This window comes from Condylostylus longicornis, unplaced genomic scaffold, assembly GCF_029603195.1.
Source record: "Condylostylus longicornis isolate FDR11 unplaced genomic scaffold, ASM2960319v2 ptg000044l, whole genome shotgun sequence".
Taxonomy (NCBI): domain Eukaryota; kingdom Metazoa; phylum Arthropoda; class Insecta; order Diptera; family Dolichopodidae; genus Condylostylus; species Condylostylus longicornis.
This window is the reverse complement of record NW_026578013.1, coordinates 3,694,701-3,720,226: the sequence shown is the minus strand read 5'-3', so window position 1 is coordinate 3,720,226 and position 25,526 is coordinate 3,694,701. Positions and strand designations below refer to the sequence as shown.

The window sequence follows — 25,526 nt, the reverse complement described above, 5'->3', positions numbered from 1 at the left end:
GTGATATAAAAATCAACCTTTTATTTGCTTTGGTATATTAAAATCAATAGATATATTGTAATACTACAAGTTCTGTTACTATTATAATAAATTATATTCTGAAAAATTTTGCATATTTTTAGGGGCACGAACAAGAATTTTACTAATACTAAATCCTTCACAATATTATATTTTCGGCCATATTTTTTTTAAATTTTTCCTCTTCATTTGTTTGTTTTTTTTAGTCAAGTTATTGGGCATAGGCATAACAGAATTACCAAAGTAGTAATGGCTAATGGTCTTTAATATTATGGTGTTCTAAGATTCTTGGAAAATTTTTAAAAGTTAATTAGCTAGTATTGCTTGGAAAGTCAATTAGCTTGTATTCAATAACATTACCTAAATCAAGATACTCACAAAATTTTTGAAAAAGAGACTCATTTTATGCGTAAACTATTAGAAAATTTTTTCATTTTTAAATACTGAAATCCCAAAAATTGACTAGATCTGCAACATAATTCTAATGTTTTTTTTTTTTTTAATTTTATGTAAAATTTTCTTTCATACGGTTGTACAATGAAATGTAAAGTTTTCAAAGAAAATTATCTAGAAAAAAGAATTGTATTTTTTACTGAGATCTATACAATTTTAGTATAGATTATGATTTTATGAAATTATACACATATAATTCACAAAGATGCAAATAGGTACATTATACAATTTTATTCTCCAAAAAAATAAATTCGTAATCGGATCAAGAGAAAAAAAACGAAATTTAAAAATTTGCATTACAAAGGATAACCTACATTCAATATTTTATTTTCACTTTGAATTTCTACATTTAGCAAAAATTATGATCTATATGTATATAGATAATGCACACGAAAACATTTAAAATATAAAATTATATAATATCAGGAGAAAAATGTATAAATATATTATATATATATGTAAAAAAAATAATAATAAAACTAATAATAGAAGGCTGGATAAACTAGTTTGTATAAGCTTTGCAGACAAAGAGAAAGAGAGTACCTAAAAAGGGGGTATAAATATAAATTTTATAACCAAAATGGGTTATAAATCTGTTTTTGGGTATGATTGTAAAATTGTTTAAAATCCGTGAGGTAGCAGACCTTATACATTGTTGCAATTTTCTTACATTCTTTTAATTACATTTTTAAGTTACAATTAAAAAGTTATATGATAATAGTATGTACAATGTACATTTAAGACTGAGTTTATTATTAAGTATGTAGTGAGTTAGTAAAGTGAGCATATTATTCGTTAAGAAAATCTAACTTTTTACACTTCTGTTCATACTTTCAATTTAAATTTATCCCGAAATTGTTTGTTATTTAATTTTACTTGAAAATTTTTGCATTGAGAATTACTCCGACATTCCGTATCATTCCAAATTATTACACTCTAAATTTTGTTCAATTTTCACAACTATTATGATCAATATTCATATATTATTTAAGATTATTAACAATTTTTATTTTATAAGACATTTTCAATTTTTGAGTATTAGAAGAATTACAGGATAATTTTCTTTCTCAAGAATAAAAATGGATTAATTTAAGTTTCAACACAAGAAAATGCTTAATAAATTTAGCTTTTCTCAAATCTTAAAACATTTATAGTCTATTAATTTTTCGGGAATGCTTAGAATATAAAGTTCCTTTCTTCAAATTTTATTTTTTATAGTAGATATACAAATAGCAAGCATCTTATAATAATAACAAATAAATTCCTTTGTAAAAGACCAGAAACATAAAAATATTTATTATGCTCTGAATAGTTTCATGTAGCCATTTAGTTAAAACGTGAATAATTTTAATAATTCAAATTTAAATTCTAGCTTTGTATTTCTTTCTACAGTTAAGTATAGCACATTGTTAACAACGATGTATGTTTCCATAACATTGAAGAATTTTTTTTGCACTCCATTTGAAACTACTACCTACCCCAAACCGACATTGTCGAGAAATACAATAATCAAGAGCTTCCAAATTAGGTACGTTCCTCATTTTTATAGTAAAATTTTTTGATTTTTGTAGAATCTAAATTTTAATGTTTCTGATGCTTATTATACTATAACTAATTGATATTAATAAAGACGAAGTAAAATACCTTGTTCTTAAAAATAAATTTAAAATAAGTTTAAAAGACAAAATTCATTTTAAAATTCATTTCATTAAGATTAAAGGTCGCTTAGGTTTAAAATGACGCAAAATGAGTAAAATTTCTCATTGATTTATTTTTCTTATCACTTTGATTCTCTTACTCTCATTTTCTAGTTTTTAACTTTTATTTAATTTCTTATAGCTGAATTTGTACATATTTATTTTAAAATTAAATGAAAAGAACGTGCCAAAGTGAATGATAAAAATTTCAGTAGAATTTTTTTTGAAGATTAAAGGTACTCGTGCGAAAATTGTCAACAGTCAAAGTATTTCTTGCATAAAAAAAGATAAAATAAAAAATTATTAAAAAAGCAACCATTTTGTTTTCTCCTCAGAAATTCTTATTAATTTACGATATTTCATTTACACTTGCTTTTATTAACTAAGTGTTGGACTTGTAATTTATTAAAAAAATAAATTTCAGAATAATTTTTTGAAAAATCAGTGAAAAATTTTTAAATTTAAAAGGAATTTAAGAACATTTAACTATATTATTGAATTTTCCATAGTGGCACCCCAGATTGTTAAATCAGTCAGAAGTAAATTATATTAAATCAAAGATGGATCAAAGTTGGATAAATTTTCTTAAATACCTAGATATGAGTATAAATTATAAAACAATACTGTATACTACCGTAACGATTATAAATTGCACAGCTTATCATTATATTCCCTAAGACCTGTTTTCTCTTAATCGTATAAACGCTAATGTGGAAATGGCTTTCTACTCACATGGAAGTGAGTTTATATACCATAATTTTTCATAACTAACTTCTTATTCTTCGTACTTTTTCCACTTTTAATAAACTAAGTTTTAAGAATTTTTGTTAAGCAGGCTCTAAATATAAGCAATAAGAAACTCATTGAACGCTTCATGTTATATGATTGACATTGCATATAGGAATGAATTTTTAAATATCGTATGGCCTCATTTCATTAGAAATCATAAAATTATGTTGGATTTTCTTTGATTTTAACTGAAAAAAAAAATTTTTGTTCAAGAAATTAAATGTTTCTAAATGTAATTTTGTTTTCTGAAAAATATTATAAAATGTTTAGTTAAGAAAAGCATCGCAATGGGGCGAGGTAGCCTAAGTGTACCCATAGGGGGGCCGCGCAGCCTAACCTACTTAAGAGAGCTAATTAGCAATTATATTAATTTATCAAATTATTAATTATACAAGAAGTACAATTTTATACAAGAAAATAATTTTTTCTTTTAGTACCATAATTGTAAAATTGTACCATTATTATTTTATTAATTAAAACATCATAAATTTTAATTTTGATTAAAAACTTACTACTAAATACCGAAATTTCTCTTATGAGCTACTGCCTTTTTTTCGTAACTGTTTTGTTTTCAACTTAATAAATTTTTTCTGTCAACAATTTAGCATTATTCTTCTAAAAATCACTCTAGCAGTTAATGTTATCATTTCTCCTCTATCGCTTAACCCTTAGTTAATGTTCAAAAGTAGCAAATCAAAATAGATATTATTTTGGGTCTCTATTTATTAGGACCCACATTGAGTTTTAAGTCAAACATTAAATTTTCGAAGACATTAAATTTTCCTTTTTCAATTTATATTCTTTATTACATTGAAAACAAAGTCTAATTAAGGTCTCAGGCAGATATGCAGTTTTTAGTTGTGCAACTATTCAATTGCTTATTTGTATTCTATAAGTTTAAAATGAAGCACGCACACATGCAACTGTATGATCGAATGAAAGCAATCAAACAGTTTGTTAATTAATTAGTAATTTGAAATAGTTCATTTGCTTAAATATGCTTTCAAATAATTTCCAATCAAACTGTAATTGAAAAATTGAAATGTCTGCCTGAGCTTTAACAAAGATATTGAATTGCAGTACATTTTAAGGTGTAGCACAAATTTACCTCATCATATTAGTCATAAAAAAGTGATTATTTCGTTTTTTGCGCAACTTAATATAAGCTTCTGTCGTTTCAAACTTTTTGCGCAGATTTAAGCCAAATTGAACTACTTACATGGGCAACAACATAAACGGGCAGTTTTTGAATATTGTAGTATAGTGTCCCATGAACATTTTCTTAGTAAAAAAACTCATGTTTTCGATTAACTAGATCACATAACGACTCTACATTAGTTTTAACCCAAAAAATAGCCTGGAAAATCACAAAAGAGAAAAAAAAATTAAATGAGTCTCTGGGACCCAGGACAATGATTAAGGGTTAAAGAATAATAATTCAAGAATGGAATTTAAGAGAAAAAAAAAATGTTAAGGAAAGTTTTAAAAAGTTTTTCTTTTATATTTCAAGTATAAGGATTTTTTTTTCATGGCTTTGCTATTTCTTTCATTTTCCTTCTTTTTATGTTTCATTGCAAAATCTAAGAAATTCTTTATTTCTAACTTTTTCACTTCATATTTATAAATTGGAATTTCTGTTTGAGTTTTTAATTTTTTTTTTATTTTTCTTTTCTTAATTTTTATCATGTCTTTTCTTTTTCTTATTAAATCCTTAAAAAACTTTACTGAGAATGAGCACATCTTATGGTTTTATCTTATCCTATAACTGTTGGTGTTGTTACGTTTTTTTTTAATTTTCTTCTCAATCCTATGCTATTATGTGTACATTTTTTGTTGTTTTCTTATATTTCTGGTGTCTATACAATGTGCGGCTGCTTAATGAATTTTTCATTTAAAAAAATTATCCAGGTGAATAGCAAAGTATTTTTAGATTACATAATATTTAAGTTAATAGAAATTATATTTATATATTATGTAGATATATATACAGTTGGTATTATACCCATAATATTGTACTATACAATAATCAAGTGGATATGTTATACACCATTGTATGGTTGTAGATGTGTATGTATATAAAATGCTTATTATAAAATCTTTTCATAAAAGTATTAAAAGTTTAAAATATAAATTAAAACTAATTTCAATTAATTTCAGAATTTTTTATTAAATATGAGATTTAGATTTCTTTAGAAAAGGAGTTTTCTTCTTATTAATTATTATTATAGTAGATTTTTAAGTATAACTTTATCCTTAGGAATTTTCTTCATAAGTAAAATTTTTGATTTTGTCTTAATATTATTTTGCTGATTGTTTAAAGTTTTCCAATACATTCATTGTACATTTATATATTGTATGTTATGTAGATATACGAGTATAAATGGTGTTTATGTAAAGGTAAACTTATTAATTTATTCAAAAGAATATTTTAATAATAATATAAAACATAGTTTTAATGAAAATAATGTTTGTTAATATTAAAAAATAATGTTAAATTTAAATTATTTTCTATAATATCATCAAACTATTAAAAACTTTTGCTCTATATATACAGGGTGTTATACAAGTAAATTCAGGGATGATTCTTTGATCAATTGCTAGCAAAAACTTTTATGGGTATTGTGTAAATTTGAAACGAAATTTGCATCTGTCGCATATTTTTAAAGCACAAACAAAATATTTAACTGGCATTTCTATGAGAGATAAAGGAAAATTTTATATGGTTTAACTTTTGGGTCCCATTGTAGCGCATCGAAAAAAATAATAATGACACAAATTTTTGAAAAATTTCGAGTTTCTTAAAAAAAATTAAAGAAAAAGAAAAAATCTGACTTTACCGAGCTCTATCTAAAAAACTTCGGCACAGATCAAATTGATTGTAAGATCGAAAATAAAGAGCAATTAATTGCCGGTTAAACAAGCTCCCGATGTTTACTCTTTGTCACATGGTTCAGAAGTTATAAGCATTTATTTATATACAGTAAAAATCTGGTACCTTTTCTTTCAATAGGCAGTTATTTGCCATCTTATGCGAAACACCCTATATTTATGAATTATTTTATGTAATGTAAATACATTCAAGAATAATTTTTTTTTCTTATGGTTATATAATAAAATTTGTTTGGGTGTGAGTGTATTTTACAAGTACAATATTTAGAATCAAAGCATATAAAATTCATTAAAATTAATTTTTTTGTTTTGTTGATTTTTTTTTATCAAATTTCTATTTAAAAATTTAATTAATTTTTTTTATTTTACTTTAATTTAACTACCTAGAAGCCCCTAGTTTTCTAAAAGTCTAGACACTAATAATATTAAATGTAATTTATAAATAAATGGTTTTAAAGCGTATGTAATAATACATAATTTATTTATTTATAAATTTTTAAAATAATTAGTAATTAAAGTTTTATTAAATGGTACATTACATTTACAATCAAACATTTTAAATAAATAATTATTACATCATTTAGTAATAAGCAAGTTATTAAAATACAGTTTAACTGGTTATATATGAGAAATTTGTTCTACAAGTAAGACTCAATGAATTTTAGGTGAATAAATATGAAAAAATAAAATCGATTGTGTTAACGTGTTCAAATTATCATCGTAAGGAGCTATTATAGTAAAAGTACTATTATTAATATCTAACGTTTTTGTAGTAAAAGTACTGTTACTAATACCTAATATTCTTAAAAATTTATATGACTTATCGTATTGTTAAGTAGGACTTATATATAAAAATTCTAAAGTAAAGGTTTAGTTTCTTTGAGCTTATATATCCCAAAAGTTGTTATTATCCAGTAAACTCAATAAAACCAAAGTAAAAGTAGATATAAATTTTGGTCAAAAATCGTTTAGTCGAACTTACAATTCAGATATGCTTAGACAAACTAACTTATTTACGCTTTTCGAACATAAAGAGAGACGTTTCCACCAAAAATTCGACATATGAAATTCGGTACTATCACATAATCTTGCTTATTATTTACATTGTTGTAGTCGCCTAAAACAATGCTGAAACTATAATTAGAAATTACAGTGCAAGAATTCTATATAATAACAAGTTCTCATAAATTACTATGTTCCCATAGTTACTAGAGTTGAAATTAATTAAATTTTATCTCACATTAAAAATATTTTTTTTTTCGATTGTAACATTGTGTTATGAATCGGTGTTTTTGTCACTCAACGCAAATAACCCTTAATTTCGAGCATTATTTTTATGGTTTATAGACTCTTTAATTTTTTTTGTGACACATCCTAAATGTATGCAATATTTAAAATTTTTTGATATTATGAATGGAAGTATGTAATTTTAATAATGAAGAAGATTGTTTTTAAAACAGTAGTTTCACTTGCTGAAGGAAAAAGTGGTACTTCACAAACCATTGATTTAACTAGACATTATGTTAAATAAACCTATGTTTGTTTTACATTATTATTTACACATAAAATTATTTTATTAATTTTTTTTTAAAATAGTTCTATGAATAAATAATTTAAGTTTAATATTTTACAATTTCATTATTATTTTTAATTTCTTTAAATCACTTATAATAGTATAACCTCATCTAAATTCTAAGCAATTCTATAATATTTGTAAAGTTAAGCAATACTATAATTAGCAATTTTATAAAACACATGAAGTACAACCTCAGTATACCGTGCACATACCACTCTTTTTCAGCTCTTCACATTTATACAGTCGAAACCCAATCGCCTTTAAATACAATTAAAACAAATCTAAACCACAAAATTTAATTTATTTGACCACTATTTGCTTAAAATTAATAATTTTTTCAACTCAGTAAAATTTTCTATTTAATAAAATTTTTAACTTTATCTACAATTTTACATAAATTTATGTAACAATTTTAATTTAATGTATTAATTCTAAATACACAACTTTTCTCATAAAATTTTTAAAAACTTTCATAAAATTTATAAACTTGTAATAATTTAAAAATTTATTAATATGAAATGAAATTATTGTATATTACATACAAACATACATTTATACTTAAGAATACTTTCAACATTTTTAAAATTTCTGAAACTAAATACGCCGCTATACACAATACTCACACACATATTTAATTTAGTAAATAAGTTTTGTAATAAATTTTATTGTTAATTGAAAAATAATTTAAAATGAAATAATTTTTTTTCTTTTTTTGAACTTTTTATACAAAAAATTCTTTTCAAACTTTACAGACATTGAAATAATATATTATGAAAGTTTAAGTTTAAATTAAAATGTAATTAGGTCACAATGAAAAAGCAAAATTAACTTGTTATACCCGATATACTTGCGTTACAGTAATTTTTCTTGTTTCATTTTTTTCTCGTTTTTAATGAATTAAAAATAGCCCTTTTCTCTCTCATTTTAGAGAAAAAAAAAACTTTACTTAATAGCTTTATAAAGTAAATTCATATAACACGGTTTTTTTATTTTAATTGTGCCTTCTTTTCAGTTTAAAAACGCTATGACTTTTAACAATATTTCAGAATAAAATTGTAATAGAAAGAAAAAACATAAAAGTTTCTTTGAGTTTTAATAAAAGAAAATTTTTACAAATTAATTTTTAAAGTATAATATTAACCATTAAATTAAGCCCTTTAATCGTAGTTATGATAAAAATCAGAAATTAAGATGGTAATTACATTTTAGAATTGTACAATGTGGTACATAAATCTTTATGGATTTTAGACATGCAAGTATAATAATAACTTTAATTATTCAGATGGATCACTAAAAATAGAAGTTTTTTTTTTGTTTTTGCTGTGCTCCTTTTGGGAGCATAGGGCTACCACAAAGCTTCTCCAAACAGGGTACATTTGTTTTTATTTTGGCCATATCATGTTGGCCGTGGCGATTTCTTTCTTTATTGTTCTTTGCCATGCATTCTTGAGTCGTCCAATGCTCTTCTTCCTTGTGGGTTTCACTCCAATAACTGTCTTGCAATTGTTTTAGGTGGTTGTCGCAATGTGTAACCTTATCAATCCCCACTTTTTCTTTCTTATTACACTAGCCATAAACTTTTGGTGTGTTAAAGCCCAGATGTCTGTGCTAGTTATTCGTCTAAGCCAGAATACTCGGCAGATGATTCTTAGGCTTTTATTTTTGAATATTTGTATTTTGTTTGTGTATTCACTTTTTGTTAACCACGTTTTGGAGCCACACAATGTGATACTTGCGTTGAAAATTACAAGCTAGCGCCGTTTTTTTAAGAACATTTTTAATTTGAGAGGGTTTATACTTTAAATTATAATGTACAAAAATTTCATCCCATGGAACACAGGACAGGGTCATTGGTATATTGCAAGCATTTCATTTTGTTTATTTTATAGTTTTTTAATTACGTGCAAAAAACACAATGAGCCTGTTGCGCTAATTTTATTGATTTGCTGATCTTTGAGATTCTTCTAATCACTTCAAAATCCAAAATTCTTCATCAAAACTTGTACTTCGTAACCGCTAAGAAATATCACAAAATGTTTCTAGTTATACTCGTACGAACGTATATTCGAAGGGTACAAATTTAGTTCGTATACTAAATTAGTCTTACGGTTTGTAAAACTAAGAAATAATGGTCTGAGTTATAGACTCAAGTGTATGTTTTCGAGTCGAATTATTGCAATTATGATATAGAAATTTCGCGCAAACAAGTTTATTATTAGGGCTATTATGTGTGATAAAAGTCGTTGGACAAATTCGTGCAGGTATTACAGAGTTGACACGGTGAACTTTATTTTTTCTCGCCTTAACTTGTCATTGACGCCTAGGAAACATAGTGCTTCAACATGGCCTCTTCAATGCCCATAAACTAATAAAACTGGAAAAGTAGTTCTATATGCTACTAGGAAAACTTCTAAAAGATAACAAACGACTAAGAAAACGACAAAGGAAAGCAATTAATTACTTGATTTATAAATTAACAAATTTATTCTTAAAATAAAAAAAAAAAATTAATCAAATTAAAACCATCATTACAACAAAACACGTCATGTAATTATAATTTTTTAAATAATATTAAAAACGTTCATTTGTATGTGTACATAAATGTCATAAATTTGTTGTAACACCATTAGTCTTTCACGAAAGAAGAAATATATCAAATTTCTACTAATTTCTTTCAATCAGAAACCCCACGTTCCATTTGCAAAATAACTTTTTTTTTTATTAAATATAAATTCATTTTTAATGTTCCCCCTTATTCCATTGATAAACTCATCTTTTCATTTTACTATAGGAAAATCTAAAATCTCAGCATTTTAAATTGAAATTTAGGGGAAAACGAATAGCTACAGCTATTCAAAAACGAAAAAAGGAAAATGATTTATTTTTTAATTAAAAAATATTTATAAAGCACACTTATTTACAAAACATTTGATTCCTTAACTTTTTAATTTTAGTTTATTGTTATCAATAAATTATAATAAAAAAAAAAAGAGGAAAATAAATAATAAATAATTGACAGTTTTATTCTCGATCAAAAAATTTAAAATGTCATTAATTAATTGCTCACAAATTTAATTTAATTAAAATTTTTAACTGAAAACGCAAAAAAAGAAAATGTTTTAAAAATTATTGTAACACGCAAACTATAGGATATTCAAAATTGATATATTTCTAATTAATGAAAAAATTTCGGGTAATTTCAAAGTAAACAATCATCATAACGCTGAAGCTAAATTACATATAGAAGATTAATGGGGAATGGGGTAAGTTTATTTCAACTAACTCTGGGTTATTCTACAAAAATTTTGGAAATATTTCTAAAATACTTTTTAGGAATCAATTTTCAATTAAAATTACCAAAAATTAGACGAATATAATTTCACAATTATTGTTATATATACACAGTTCTACTGGTAATAAGTTTGATCTAAAAAATTTCATTGCTTCCTAAGAATTATCAGTTGAAGGCTAACTTTCCTGACTTTTAAAATTACTAAAAAATCATGCCTATTTTGTAAAAAATACCAAAATTTTAAAATAAAAATCAAAGAAATAATATTAAAATTTTAGGCTTACTTCATATGTTGCTCATGTCTTTTCTGCTTCAAGATAATTATAATAATGGCCCTTTAAAAATACGACATGAAATACGACATTTGAGGTATCGGTAGCTGAGAAATTAATAAACAAGAAAAGTCTAATTTTATGAACTGGACAAAAATTTATGCGCAAATTCACATATAATTCAAAAATATTTTATAAATTAATTAAAACAGCCTGTCATTACTAGTAGAGCTCGTAAAAAACATTGGAATCCTAGATATATGCAATTTTGAAATATGTTTATTAACTAATTTGCAACAAGTGTAAATAAATTTTTTTGATTAATCCATGTTATTAATGATAATATAAAATAAAACAAAACTGATTAAATTTATTTTTTTTTTTTTTAATTTGTAAATGTTTGATTAATTGCACATAATTTAATAAAAAATAACTATTAATAAAATTAAATTTTATACAAATTTTTACGAAGATGATTATTTAATTAAAACAAAAATATATTGTTAAATTTTTAATGAATATTAATTATTTTATTGGATTATTTAATAAAAAATTTTTCAGTTTCAGATTAATTTTCATAATACACTCATAATTAATAATATATTTTATATAGAAATTTAATTTATATTTCGAGTATATTTTATTGTTATAGTACCTATAGCATTATAAATCACAATATTAAAAATTATTTGAAATAATAAATTAATTTATTATCTAGCTTGTTTAATTTAAATTAATATTATATCAAAAATGAATATTGAAAAGATAATAAATTTATATATGTAGGTTAAATTTTATTTTTCATTATTATCCTTACAATTTTATATGAAAAGTCTTCAAAAAAATTATGGAATACAATATTCTCTATACTGGGTAGGTGCTTATATGTATATGTATAATATATGTGGGACTGTATTTTCTATATAGAAATTCTATATAATAAATTTATATCGTATAGATTATCAGAAAATTGAAAATTCCAATTAAATTTATTTTCAGTGCCGAAATTAATATTTTTTTTTAATTATTTTATATTATTTCAATTTTGAACGGAGCATGTATGGTAATTTGATACACGTATTCAAAAATATCTCTTTGAAAATTTAGATTTCATTTTTTTTTTTAAATATGATTCGAGTGAAATATAAAGACTCAAGTCTACTTGATTCCAAGAAATGCTTATAATGAATCTCAAAATGAATTTTAATATTACAAATATTTTTAATAAACCATTAATATCATATTTTAATTCTTTGATTTGCATAATTATTTTTAATTCGAAATATTAGTTGTTTGTACTTATGAAATTATTATTTTAAGATTTTTGCAATTACAAAATAAAGTATAAAGATTTTATTTAAGATATTTAATCAGTTATCCAATGAAGAATATTTTTAGGTGCTACCATAGTTACAATTTAATTGAAAAATAAAATAATCGTTTTTAATAAATATGGGTATAACAATTCTAAATTGGATCTCCTATTATTTTCGATGAAATTTTGTGAATTTTAATAGAATGCAATTACAATTAAATTAATTTCATTGTTGAAATTTTGTGCAAATGAGTGCAATATTAATAATTTTATTTAATTTTTTACCGCAGATTAAAATTATATAATCAATGCAGGCTATATAATGAATTAACGATATTATAAGACTAAATGAGCAACATTAAGGCTGTAAAGAAAAAATTGTTAAAAATAGCGACTTGTAAAATGTAACTTACATCGGAAAGGTTTTACTTTTCAATTTCACTTTATGCATAATATCTAATCAAACTTTCTTTTTTTTGTAAACATGTTAGTAACTTCTAATCTAACTTACTTCTTAACACCAATATTACAGCTAATACAGCTATATCTAATTGCAATAGTAGCTGTAACACCGTCTTAGATTAAAAATTTTCATTATTTACACATACTAGAAAACTTCCATGCTTTGAGGTCAGATTTCAATTTGTAAAAATAACTAAGGGCGACATGATTTAAAATTATATTGCAATTTTAATTAATTGTTTCGTTTTCTCTTAAACTTAATAAAGTCTAAATAAATATGAAAATCATTTAGGTAAGTAGTTTTATAAAAAATTGTCACAAAAAATCATCCAAACTACCTTAGTAAAAAACATACAGGATGAAATATTATATTTGCATCAAAAATTCGCCTATGTAATGTGCGAGTATTATAATTTTGTGTATAACACAATAATTATAATGTAAAAATAATCATAATCATTTAATAATTTAAATTTTTATATTAAAATTCCATTTATGTATCTTTTCCTCTCAATAATTTTGAAAAAAAAATATCTTTTTATAATATGTAAATTCCTTAATTATACAAAAAAAATATTGCTATACTGCCCCCCTCTATCACACAGCACAAAAAAATCCAATGTTCCCCTGACAAAATAAATAAATTAAAATGAATCCTTGAAACTTTTCCCCAAAAAAAAAAAAATAAAATTTTAGAAAATTTTGTTTAATTTTTGATTTTTTTCTCTCTTTCTAACACCGAAACTTTCTTTCCTATTTCCCACCTCTTTTGGAATCTAAATCTTCTCGGTTCCGTCTCCTATTCGAAATAGAACTAACCTAAAAAAAAAAACAAAATTATATTTAAAAATTAGAAAAAAGAAAACTTTATATTTGCATTGAGGAGCATAACAAAATAAAAAAAAAATAATACCGAAAAGCAAGTCCTTTTTTATATTTACACAAAAAGTTTGTGAACATTTTATTTAAATAACCTAAACTTTATATAGGAAAATATAGAAAAAAAAATTTTTTTCTGTATTTATTCTAATCATTTAATAAAATATTTTATTTTTGGGTTATTGTCAGTTTTAGAAAAATAAAAAAACAAATTTGTTCTATTTTCTACGTTCTTCTCACCCTATTCTAGATCTCAATTTCACAATAATATTTCCTGTAAGGATCCTAAATGAAAAATTAATAAAAACACAAAAACGCCTACAAAACAGAAGTTTCCAGATTCTTAATATAATAATATTATATAAATGTACATGTGTATATGTTTTTTATAATATAAAATTTAAAAAGCTAATTTAGATAAAAATTTATTGAAATTAAAATAAATATAACAGTAAAAACAATAATAATTAAAGTGAAAAAAAAAATAATAAAAAAGAAAAGGATATTTTAAGGACAATTAATTTCTTAAAAATATTAAACAATTTGAAATAGGTTAACAAAATAATTTGTCATAAAAAAACTATAACATACACTCAAACACACACACATCATTGTATTAAAATTAAATTGTTATATAAATTCGGATTCCGATTTCTTATACAGGATATTTAAAATTTTTTAATAGACTTAATTTTAAATAAAATATACTATACTGTTATATAAAATATTTTTATTTCTGTAGGCAATTTTAAACAATAAAATATTTTTTTTTAAATAATCTTCCATAATTTTGCATATTTTCAGGAGAGTCTTGTAGTTATTTGATTTTTTATTTTGCAAAAGTAAATTCTTGGTAATCAAGCATTAAGGATCTAGCTAATGACTTTTTGCTCTCAAATATTTATCTATATACTCTTAAAGTATTTTATTTTTATTAAGAATTAAAAAGATATAAAGTTGTTATCTTTAATTTCTTATACCCTTGTTTAATATAGTTTAAATTTTTCAAATTCCTTTACAATTTTAAAACGAAACAAAAAAAAAATACAAAATCTTTTAAACTAAAACAATAAATAATCGTTTAAATGGAATTGAATTGCTTAATTTTTTTATATTCAACCCCATAAATTTTATTTTGTTATGGAGTGTTATAAAATTACGACTGTAGATAAAAATTTTAGGAAATTTCTATTTTGTGTTTCTTGAGAAATATAGATTTTTTAATATATTCTCATAAATAAAATTAGTATTGGGGAGTAGTTTAATGTTAATCTTATTTTGAACTGAAATTAATTGAAAATTAAAATAAAATAAATGGAAATTTTATAATATTTCATAAGAAATAGAAATAAAAAAAGACATCATTAATGATTCGCTTGAAAATTTCCCAAGAAACTAAAACGTAATATGGTAAATAGTTTATAAAACTCTAATTTCTTCTATATTTTTTTTTTTCCTTATTCACTCCTAGAAGGAGCATAGGGCTAGTGCATGATTTCTCATGCACTAGTTTCATAGCGTCATAGAGATTAACTAGGTAGGTGACTAGCCTGCCGTAGTTTTTTATTTATATTAATTATTTGAAGTTATTAATATTTACTGTTTATTTTTCTTAGTTTTTTTTTTTAATATCGAATATTACGAATATTTGAAAATTACTTGAATAATATTTATTAGTATTGTATATTAAGTTATAATAATATTGAATATAATTTTTATAGTGACCTGACCGGGGTTTGAACCCGAGACCCTTCGGTTAAAGGACCGGTGCCATAACCACGGCACCAATGGTCAGATAATTTCTTCTATATAGTAGCTACTATAATAGCGCAGGAATATGCATTTTTGGAGTGTTTTATTGTGTAATTATAAAATACTCATTTGAATAATTTGTAATAAGTGAATAGAAAATTTTCATAATAACACCACGGTATTTTAAGTGTATACATTTTGGTTATCATGCCGAAAGTTATTAAATAGACAGTTTTTAACATAAACTTGTAATTCCAAAATAGCCGTTTTCTATATACATTTTATTTTTCTTTAATATTATGTAAATAATGATGAAATATAAACTTCACATATTTTTGAAACATAATTGTATGTGTCAAATATAGAGAGAACTTATAAAAAATTGGAGAGCATGTGAAATTTATTGAAAATTTTGGAAATTTCGATTGTTATTAATATTATTTGTGGAAAAGTAATTTGCAAATATTATGAAAATATGTGCCTTATCTCTAAAATGTATAAATGTCAAAAGTGCTAATTTTCATTGAAGTAGGAGAGCCATCAAAGGTACTATATTTTTTACCAGAGAAAAAGGGGCGAAAAAAAGCCAATACGAATGTATAAAAAAACGAAATTTTATACAAAAGAAAAAAATATCCGAATAATTTTAAATAAAAGAAAAATATTCTAATAATGACATACAATACTAACGAAATGCAAATGAAAGACTGCTATACGACAAGTTTAAATTGTACATTTTTAACAATCAAAGTATCTAACAAAATGTCCAATTTTATTCTATGAATAAATTTTCCCTGCATCATGATTTTAGAGACAGCGCTAAAAGGAAATGTGTTAGAGGAAATTTAAAAGTTATACAATACTGAAATATACAAGATAAGATTATTTTATAAAAAAAATCACAATTAATTTGTCTAAAATCTAAACTTTATACTAACATTGAGAGCCTCACGAGTAAAACTGCGTAACCGTTCAGTAAAATTTTTTACTGAAATAAATGAGATTCAATATTTTATTATTCTTAAAATACTCATAAAATCTTTCATGTTATGATTTTTTTCCTAAGGAAAAGAGCAAGAGTTTTAGTTTTCGTTAATCTTTATGAAGGTGTAATTTTTTTAACCACAGCTTTCAAAAAGTGTGGGTTAGGCCACTTTTGTACTGAAAAAATTAAATTTCGGAACTGATATATAGATTTCTAACAAAAAACATAAAATTTGGAGTGAGGGCTAGACCACTTTGTTTCTGAGCCGCTCAGTTAATCTCTGTTGAAATTTGGGCTACTCACATACACAGAATTTACTATAAATAATGTGAAATATTTGTACTAAAGTACAAATATTTCACATTATTTATAAATTGAAAGCTCATTGTATACACAAACTATTATACCATAAAATTTCTACACACATCAATACTCTCAATATTTTAAAACATTTTCAAAGTTGACCGCACAAAATTATAACAATGTTAATTTTTTTGTCTAACGAATGGTTTTCAGCGTTATCGTTGTTATTACTAAAATTATTATACCATTTTACTATACATATTTTTTCTCTTATAAGCGAGAATTTAAATTAGAAAGTTATTATAACACTGAATATTTTAATAAGTTTAAGAAAACTCAAATACATAAGTAAGTAAGTAAGTAAGTAAAACAGATAGAGTAAAAATTCTCATCTAACTTTTTCAATCAAAATCGCTCAATTGAAACGAAAAAATCAATATTAACACAATAGCTATGAAAACTTTTAAGATTATTTTAGATTTTATAACAAAAACAAAAAATGAAAAAAAAAATATTCGCTTTTCTTAGTTCATAAAACTCTAATCGTACAAAGGAATGAAAATTGTGAGAAAAAAAATTATTTTCCATTTCTATAAAAATTTTCTTCTTAACTTTGTAAATTTAAATTTTTAAAACTTTTTTTTTTTTGGTGTAGGAATTATTACCACTGTATTGACTTTTTATGATTTCTTTGTAATTTCCTGGTTTTTCTTATATTTTGTATAGTTTCAATATTTTTCTTCTTTTTTCACAATTATTTTAAATTTTCTTTCAAATTTTTTTTTAGTAGTTTCACAATTATTTATGTGGGTAAGTGTTAAATTTTAATTTGATAGCTTCTTATTATCACAGATATGCAATAGAAGGCAACTAACAAAAAATTTATTGTCAAAAATCAATAATATCGAAAATTATTATGATATTGTATGGCTACCCTAGCGATTCCTATAGAGAAATATAACTTGATTGGAAACTTTATTTGAAAAAAAAAAATCATTGTGTATGAAATTATGCCTTCTCAGTGAGCTATATTGCTTCAATATTGATTTTTCAAGAGAACAAGTTTATATGGAAAATAATATTTAAAAATTTTTTTTTAATTTTAATAAATAAAAATCGCCAGTATGTTCTTCAAAGGATCTGATAAAGATTTATCAGACAGCAATTTCTCATTCCTGTAAAATACGGCGTTTCATTATACCCGGTACGAACTTATGAGATATAGACATAAGTATATTTTTTGATCAGTGTCGAATTCTGAGTCGATTTAACTATGTCTGTCCGTCTTTCCGTCCGTCCGTTCGTCTGTTCGCGCGTCCGTCCCAGCAATAACTAAAAAACTAATTGAACTAAGATCACAAATGATTTATTGAAATTTCTTGATTCAATACTTGTTTGGTCATATCTTAGAAACTCTTGAAATAACAATACAAAATTTTGGAATAAATTAAATTAATACGAGTACATTAATACGTCAACTTTATAGTCTGTTCCATAGTAAGCTATGGCATATTTGTTCTTCCATTAGGATAAAAAATTTGTACGCTTATCATAGATTTGACATGGTTAATTATCTTTTTTCTCGCTTTAACTCTTTTGTGTATGATTCTAAAAAATTTTTATTTTTATATTAAGTTTTAACACAGGGTTTATAAAAAAAATAATACTATTAATTTAGGAAATGAATTTCCGTGTTTTTTATACAATAATGTTCATTAGTTCAAAGATGCTTCTATTTCTTTTAATTTTGAACAAGTGGACATTAAAGTTGAGTTGTAGGGTATAAAATTATGACTTAATGTCACAAAAACTAAATTTCAAAATTTTTCGACTAAAGTGTGTATAATAAAATAAAGTGTGTAATATAAAATAACTTTGTTGTGTTTTCCGTTCAAACTATTTGAAACAGAATTTTTCAATAAAATTTAACAATAAAAATTTTAAATACCGTTATTTTATGTGAACTATAATGGCAACAATGTTGCGTAGCTGGTGAATATACAATGTATACATCCGGATACATAAAAAGTTTGAGGGCCCTATTACTCAAAAAATAACATGTTTTTGAAAATAATATGAGAATAAAAAAATGTCTAGAATAAGTTTCTACATCAATATTGCCTATAATTGCCGTTTATATGTGACAATCCACAAAAGCGGGTACTAGTACCCGACCCGCTCATAATGTGTTAAGAACGTGCTCACATTTTGAACCCAGTTCAGTCAGCTGGCACACAGAAGAGTAAGAATCCTTTAGAAAATTTGAGTAAATAAAAATTATTTTTACAACCTTTACATTCACCTCTCAGTTGGATTTTATTTTGTTGTTAAATTAATAGAGCTAATGCCAGGAAAAATTTCACTTATATGGAGTCATTTCCAGGATTTAAGAAGACTAAAAATCTTTCAAAGAAAGTGAGAGCTGAATATTACTTAAATATTATTAATAATTATTTATTGTATGTATAATAAAAATTGCAAAACTCTTATATTAAATATTTTACTAAAAAAAAATTTTTTTTTGCTTTCTATCCTTGAATGAAAACTTACTTTTCTAAGTTATTAAAAATAGAAATAAAGTTTTCATAGTTTTGATAATTTTTTTCTTTCAAATTTTAATTGACAACAAGAACATATCAATAACATTGCCTTCAGAACAGAAAGTTTAACTAAAAATGCAAAATCTTTTGAAATCTAATTATTGTTTTTACAATTAAATGAGAATTTTCTGAAGCAAATATAAAAAAACTCAATAATATTTTTAAGAAAGAGTAAAAATTTCCTTTTTTAGAAAAAATAGAAAGTTTTTTCTTTAATGCAGAGCAGAATTTCATAGAACACAAAATGTTCACTTTCTTTTACTGAACTACTCAAGTACAGTTTTGCTGTTTATCTGAATAAAATTTAAAATTAAATTTTAAAATTAAAAAATTTATTTTGTTTTAAATTTTGATTACAATTAAATTATTTATTTCCTTGGTAGATGCTTAATAATTTCTGTTTTCTTATTCTTTTTAAGCACATCCAGTAAATAACACAAAAATTTGCTATCAAAAATAAATTTGTAAAATAAGTTTATTGCATTGTACTTTAGGTTTAGGTTTAGGTTGACGCGGCTATTTTAGAATACACTTAGGCTATATAGGCCCGTTGTGATACCGCTAGATCTCCATATCCCCACCCTCACGTGAACCAGACCGAATGTTTTATAAACTGGTTTACATCCCTGGCATTTACATTCGCCAGGTCCGTAACTAGCAAAAAGAAATCCCACCCAAGGAACCTTCATTTTCTCCGTGCCAAAGCAACGGATGAGTACAGAAAATGAGCCCCCATTCCCTCATCTTCCCCGTCACAACAACTCCTGCAGAGATCCTTAGCTAGATGCACTACACTTCTAGCGTGTTCACCAATCAGACCCAGTTGTATCTCCTTTGTACTCATTGTAATTGGAACAACCAACATTTAATTTACAACATATTTAATATAATTGCTCTTGTTCAATTGTTAATGAGAAAAGCATATTTTAATATTCTGTTTATCACTTAGGTCAATAGGTTTATTAGGTAAATATTTCAAAACTATTCTGTTTTCAGAAACTCTAAACTTCCTGCAAAATGTTAGAGCGCAAATTGTGATTCATTTTTTGAAGGAATGTTCGCCATCCAATAATAATATGTCATGTTTTATGTTTACATACTTATTAACCTTGTAAAAACCTCCCACAAGTTGTTTAACCTTAATATAAACATATAAACAAATATTTTTCTGATGGCAAAAAATAAAAACAATGTTATGAGGACAAAATGAATAATATTCGAAAGACTAGATAGCTATAGGCTTAATTTACAAAACCTATGAACCTATATATATATATATATGTATATATACATATATGTGCATACATATTATTATGTACATTATATGGAAAAAATATATAAAAGCAAACAAATTAATCTTAATTTTTTAATTAATTCCCAGTATAATAGTAACAAATTGCCTATACCATTTATAAAACAAAGAGAAAAATGATATTATTTTTAAAATTTATATACCATGTGTAAGCATTTCTATGTATAGGAGCATCCGAAATATAAAAATTTATTATTAAACGTTTTCATTTTAAAGGAAATTTTAATATTATATGGTGCGTGTAAGTGTGTTTCGATTCATTGACATGAATTTAGTTGTATGTATGTATGCAAAATTGTGTGAGAATTTTGTTGGCGAACTCTAAATTTATATTTGGTATACACTTTAAATGAAGTGACCCAATCAATAAATTTAAAAAAATATTTAAAATTTTGCATATTGTGGGCTCATAATTTTTTTGCCACATTTTGTATAAATTTTAATTTCTTAATTTTTTTATTACATATAGAGTTTTATGATAAAATTTTTTAATTTTAATAAAAGGAACAAAATACTATAATATCATTATAAATTTATAAGGAATAATACCAATTTTATATAAATTGAGCTTCTTATAAGAAAAGTTTCACTCATCATTCTACACAAAATTCGTTTTGCACAATATTTTGACTTTTGGATTTCCTTACTTACTTCCCACATTATTATGATCTCCTACTACAGCTAAAGTAATTGTTTTATATATACTGCTGAAAAATATATTGTAGATTTTATGAAAGCCAACTTTCATATTGAAGAGCTTAGGAATGAAAGAATTGATAACTATTTCAATATATAAGTTGAACTCGACAAATTTTTAGAACCAATTTTAAATGCTCGAAAATAAAACATACAAAATTATTTTGTCAAAGAAGTCAGCATAAATTTTTAAATCGTACACCATAAATACACTTGTGTGAGTTCCAATTTCTCATAAAAATAGTCGAAGAACTACAAGACTTTAGAATTAAACTTCTTATCACCTGTAGGTAAACGATACACAAAATTTAACTGCAATCGGATAAGAGACTGTTTTTCGGACTTAAAGGTTATTTTACGGGTTAATATTGCATAAAGGCTAAAAAAACGGCCCAATTGCACCAAGAATTTTTTACTTTTTTGGAATCAATCAATTAAAAAACTTCACAAAGAGTCTAATGCAGTAATGTCAAATATAAACCTAATAATCTATACTAATAAGAAAAAATTCCTTTTTAATAAGTTAAAAAATGAAAGTGGTTCGGACAAAGATTTAAAATTTAAGTTATACAAGTTGAATTTTCAAATATACTTGCGTATGTAAATTTATTATCAGGAAATATTAAAATCTTCCATTTATTTTAATACATTCGCCAACAAATTACATTTTTTTTACTTTAATAACTAATTAATTAACTTAATATAAATGAACAACACTCATTGAAAAATTAACCTTTGAACTAAATGACCATCCTATTGAATATATTTTGATCTTTTCACCGTATTTTCAATAATATTAATCAATATTATTTTATTTAATCAACAACAAAAAGCATGTATAACACATATAGCAACAGAATATTATAACAAATATCCTAGCAGCAAAATTATTACAATGTTAACTGTAGCCTAAATACCTACTATACTAAACTGCAAAGACCTAATATTATTATTATATTATAGTACTAACAAATTAATATATCCATATATGTGCTTGTACCAACATAAAATAAAATTATAAAAAATTAAAGTTGAAATAATTATTATTATAATTTTATTCAATAATAGAACATGAACCCTTACAAAGGTATAACAAAATATTTTTTAACATGATTACTCATATATAAAAATAAACAATTTAAATAATATTTACTTTATCCTTTTTAACCTAGTATATATTGTTTTTTTATATAAATAATTTTTTGACCTATAATGGATTTTTTTTGCATAACAAATTATTATTATACACAATAGAATTCTAATACAACAATAATATTTTTAAATTTAAATTAAATTTGAAATTATACCCGTATATTCTCGTATTCAGAACGATAATGTAAGAACTGTACTTCAAATTATAATTCGAACTCGTTTTAGTTATACTAAGTAGGTAAAATTAGAAGCAATAAATTTCGAATAAACAACATATGGGTACATAGAATATAATAAAATTGTTTTCAAATTATCTTTCATAATCATTATTAAAATAAAATATTTGGAAATACAACTTAAGTATATTATAACGTATAACATTATAAGTGTATATAAAAGAATAAAATTTACCATGTTTTTCATATTACAGATGTATTCTGTTATAAAAATGTAATGAAGAGTAACAGAAGAGAATTTTATAATTCATTAATATTAGTGAATTTAATTTTTAATAATTATTATTTTTAATTTTAAAATCACATCAAGAAAATATTATTTTGTTAATTAATTTTTTCTTTTTCTTGTTTCATATTTTGAGAAAGACGAAGGAAAAAAGAAATTGAAAAGGACATTATTGTGTCATTAAAAATTATTCTTTCCTTTAAATTTTCTTTTCTTCCTCTTTCTCCTTTACTTTTGAATTTTAAACACTTTTTAAGGACTTTTTAATTTTTTTTCTTTTGAAATTTTATAAATTTTCTTTACGATTGCATACTTATAGGTACTTATATATTATTATGTATATACGAAATTAAATATTCGAAAAATAAAAACTTTATTAAAAAAAAAAGAATATTAAAGTATGAAACAAAATCAAAAATGCATAAATTAAAATATTTTACACTTTTTTTTTTCGTTGGTATTGTGTGGAACGGAGCGGTTTTGAGGTTACTACATTTTTGTTACTCGTTATTTTTAACCCGTTAACAAAAAAATTGTTGCTACTAAATGGTTTTATTTCTCTTTTTTTTTTTTGTTTTTTTGGTTATACAATGTTGTTATAATTGTTATATTTTTTTAGTACACTTAAATCTTGATTAAAAATTTTCATTTTTATTTTAGTAGTTGTTGTTGGGGAAAGAAAATTCGTATCATACCATAAATTAACTAAATTTCTACAATCCTTATTTTTAAAATTTTCTTCTTCTCTTATGTTATTTATTAACAATTTTTTTGTATTGCCTTAATCCTTAAATTATACTTTATTTTGTCCACTTCTTTCCATTTATTCGCCTTAACTTTCAGATTTTTTTTTTTGTTTTTGAATTACAACTGGTTTTTTTTCTTCCTCTGGAAAATTTTTATATTTTTTTTTCATTATTTAATTTTCATTCTTTTTTAATGAAAATTTAACACTGTCACCTTAAAAAGTAATTTTTTATTATTCGCGTATTATTTTTACTTTATCTTTATTAATTATCTTTGCTGATTTTATTTTTTGCTAATTTAACTCTTTTTTTTCCAGTTTTACACCTTTTAATTATAATTTTTTTATTTCTGTATATTATACACATGCATGCTATTTTATTACTTGTATATATATGTATTTTGTATGTACATAGTTTGTGTGTGTGTTTTTTAAAGAATGTTTGAGGAAATGCTCTTATTTCTTTGGTATAATTGTCCTATTTACTTGCGCTCCTCATTACCTTATTTTTTTGCTAAACCATTAAATTAAATAGCTGGGTACATAAATAAATGTTGTGTGTCTAAATCTTTTCATTAATTTTAAAGAAATTTTTAATTTTATTTTTCTATTAGAATTGGGTATTTTTAAAATTTCATATTAAACAGAATTTTATTTATATAATATAAAAGTATGTACATACATTATTTACCTTTTATTTTCATAGAGAAATTTTTAAAAATTTCATGTTTATAACATTATTAATTCTGTAGCAGAGTTTAAAAATTTAAGAGGAATTTAAAATAATAAGCACTTTTTTAAGTTAAAAATAAATATTATAAATTTTTAGAAACTAATTTAATAGGAAAAGAATTTATTTTTAAAAATGAAAAATTTTTTAATAACTAAGAACTGAAATTGTTTTCGTTTTTACATTATTTCTGTTATATACACAAAACTTAATTATTTTTCTAAAAATTTTAATAATTAATTTAAATTTTTTCCCATTTGTTGGCACCCATTTATAAATGAAGTGTGGTAAATGAAAAATAATTACTTTTGAGTTTTTTTGTCTTATAAAAAATTAAAAATATTTTTTTCACTTCTTTATTTATTTGAAAATTTCATTAAAAAAATTTTTATTTGTTTTCATTTTGCATTTTCCTCTAATTTTACAATTTTTCCTATTATTTTTTATTCTTTATTTTTACTAACAATTTTTTTCTGAAATAAACGAATAACGAGCGACGAAAAAATCACGAACCGAGCGCTTCATTTTATCGCGAAAAACTGAACTAAAATTTTATCTTGACCAATGTATTTTATTCCTTAGTGAGAAGGATATACGCAAAAAAAAAAAAATTTTTTTTCTTGTTTTTTCAATTTTTCTTTTTTTATTTTAAAAATTTTCATATAGTCGGAAAATTATTTTGAAATAGCAATAACAAAAAAAATAAAAGAGAATAATTTGAATAGTGAAAATAGAGAGAAAAAAACATAAAAAGCTTTTCCATTTCCATTACAACATATTATTGTTATAGAGAAAATTTTTTCAGAATTCAAGATGAACACAAAAAAAATGTTCATTTTCAGGAATGAATTATGAATTTTTTAGTAAAAGCTGCTATATTGAGAATGGAATTGTAATTTACGTAAGAATACTGGAAATGGAATTTATGATAAAGAAACGTTATTTATATCAGAGAGAGAGAGAGAGAGAAAATGAGAAAATGGAAATGAATGAAATCAGAAAAAGAGAAATTTGATAGGAAAAGAGAAAATAGAAAGGACAATTTAATAAAAATTAATATATCAGAATAATTTTACAAAACAAAATTTCACTTTTATTCATGGGGTTTCTCTCCATCTAAAAATAATAACAAATTTCACTTTTCCTT

At 23.3% G+C, this 25,526-nt stretch overlaps 1 protein-coding gene across 1 annotated transcript in view; it reads right to left on the bottom strand.

Annotated features, from left to right (window-relative positions):
• LOC129610150 (acid sphingomyelinase-like phosphodiesterase 3b) overlaps window positions 1-24,901 on the bottom strand; it is a gene marked incomplete at its 3' end in the record, with an annotated part of 307,142 nt that extends 282,241 nt beyond the window's left edge. The window contains exon 1 of the mRNA XM_055522556.1: window positions 23,345-24,901. The remainder of the gene's footprint in view (window positions 1-23,344) is intronic.
• Between the last annotated feature and the right edge of the window lie 625 nt (window positions 24,902-25,526).